Here is a 2,809-nt window from a genome sequence, read left to right as displayed (position 1 = left end):
GGCTAGTTTTTTTGTATTTTTAGTAGAGACGGGTTTCACCGTGCTCGCCGGGATGGTTTCGATCTGACCTCGTCGTGATCTGCCCGCCTCGGCCTCCCAAAGTGCTGGGATTACAGGCGTGAGCCACCGCGCCCGGCCAAATTCAATTTCTTCAATGGTTATAACACTATTTCAATTGGTTTGAGTTTCGGTAGTTTGTGGATTTTAAGGAATTGGTCCATTTCTTATAAGTTGTCAGATTGTGAACTAAAGTTGTTTGTAGCATTCTCTTACTACCTTAATGTCTGCAGAATCTGTAGTGACATCCCTTACTTGATATCCCTTATCTGTTAGTGATATTCCTATATCCCTTATCTATAGTGATATTCCTACAAATTTGAAGAACCAGTGTTTTAGGCACTTCAGGCTGCTAAAGCAAAATGCCTTAGACTGGGTAATTTATTGCTTACAGTTCTTGAGTGTGGAAAGCCCAAGATCAAGATCAAGGTGATGGCAAATGTGGTGTCTGGTAAGGGCCTGTTCCTCCTAGAATGCACCTTCCTGCTGCATCTTCACATGGTGGAAGGACCAAACTCATCCCCTTCAGCTTCTTTTATAAAAGCACAGTCCCATCCATGAGGGTGGGGGCCTCACTATTTCCCAAAGGCCCAGCCTCTTGATGTTGTTACGTTGGGGGAGGGTGACACATGTAGACCATAGCAACCAACATTTTGTTTCACTGGTTTTCTCCATCTTCCTATTTCCAATCTCATTGATTACTGCTCTTATGTTGATCATTTCCTTCTTTCTCCCTTCTGCATTTTACAGAAAGCCCCTTACCTTCAGAGGTGCATTTTTGCTCAGGATTCCTGAGATCTGCTGCTGCCTAATATCTCCTATGCTTCCTTGGGAAACTTTCCCTTGGTGTGGCTTCCAAGTAAACTCTGCCTCACTCTCACTAAATCTCACAGCACTTGCACTCAAAATATAAACGTTTACACATTAGGTAGATCCCTTCACATTCAGAGGTGTATTTTTTGCTGGCAGTTTCTGAGATCTGCTACCACTAGGCCATCTTTCTATCTTCTATCTATGTGAAAGGAAAATATCTTGGGCTCTCAAGATTACTAAACTAAAGGGAAGAGTCAAGCTGGGAACCGCTGAGGGCCAACCTGCCTCCCCTTCTATTCGAAGTCACCCTCTGCTCATTGAGATAAGTGCATTGTCTGATTGCCTCCCTTGGAGAGGCTCATCAGAAACTCAAAAGAATGCAACCCTGTCTCTCATCTGCCTGCAACACGGAGGTCCCCTCCCCACTTCCAGCTGTCCCGCCTTTCCAGACAGAACCAATGTTCATCTTATGTATGTTGATTGATGTCTCTTGTCTCCCTAATATGTATAAAACAAAACTGTGTTCTGACCACCTTAAGCACATGTTGTCAGGACCTCATGAGGCTGTGTCACGGGCACGCGTCCTCAACCTTGGCAAAACACGCTTTCTAAAATAATTGAGCGTTGTCTTAGATTTTTGGGGCTCACATGTACGTATCTTCCATGATAATCTTGGCTATTTGGGGCTGCACTATAAGTTTTCTATTAATGTTCAAGTCATAACTATCTTCCAGTTTCACTGAGGTTAGTGTTTGAAGGTTTTGTTTCTCTTGCATATTATCTAGGAAGGGAAAAGAAGAGAAGGAAAGATGCAGTCTCAAATATTATGTTTTTAATGGAAACCTTTCTTATGAGATCCTTTAAAAAAGAGGATAACAAAGATGTGCCTTTGGCTTTTCCAGTAACAAAGGGTGTGGACGCCATTTTAGTATAAATAGAAATCTTACCTGGAACCTCCAATTGGATGATCTAGTTTAGTATTTCAGAACAACTCTTAAGGCAGACAGATAATATTATGCAAATTATAAGATTAGTAACTTGAGGTATATAATTAAAGAACTAGCTCAAGGGCACCTGTCTTATAAAATTAATTCTTTCAACTCCAAGGCAAATTCTAGTTTGCTATACAACAGCTGTCTGCTACAAATACCCCAGAGTCAAAAAGATAATTCCCTTCCTGAGACCATTAATATCTGTTCTAGGAAGCAAGTGAATGAAAAAAGCAGATCTTTAACATATCTTTTCCTACCTGGGATCCTTAAGTGTCACTAGCATCTCAGCCACCCATGTGCTATTGGAGAGTGGCCATAAAAATTACGGAACTGCAAAGAATTTTCCCACCAGATGTCTTACACACCTAAAATTCTACTATTAAAGAATGATTCCTTTGGGTTGGTCACTGTGTCCCCAGAAATTTAAAATGCAACTATTTTTAGATGGGTGATATATTAGGATACTTATTAATACCTTGGTATTCAGTGCTAGGTATTAGAGACTAACCTAAGTGGAAATCCCACAGTATATAATGTCTAACGGAAGGACTAAATTTATCCATTTGCTGTGTTTTGAAGGCTCCAGGAAGGGGATAGTATGAATCAAATACTTTTGACTGTGCAGGCACTTAAAATCCTACTCTTGGCTAGGTGTGGTGGCTCACACCTGTAATCCCAGCACTTTGGGAGGCCAAGGTGGGCAAATTGCTTGAGCTCAGGAGTTCAAAACCAGCCTGGGCGACATGGTGAGACCGTGTCTCTACTAAAAGTACAAAAAAACAGTCATGGTGGCACACGCTTGTAATCCCAGTTACTTGGGAGGCTGACGCACGAGAATTGCTTGAACCCAGCAGGTGGAGGTTGCAGTGAGCAGAGATCAGGCACTCCAGCCTGGGTGATGGAGCTAGACTTTGTCTCTGAGAAGAAGAAAGAAAGAGAGAAAGAAA

Source organism: Mandrillus leucophaeus, unplaced genomic scaffold, assembly GCF_000951045.1.
Source record: "Mandrillus leucophaeus isolate KB7577 unplaced genomic scaffold, Mleu.le_1.0 Scaffold124, whole genome shotgun sequence".
Lineage (NCBI taxonomy): Eukaryota > Metazoa > Chordata > Mammalia > Primates > Cercopithecidae > Mandrillus > Mandrillus leucophaeus.
This window is presented reverse-complemented; position numbering follows the sequence as displayed.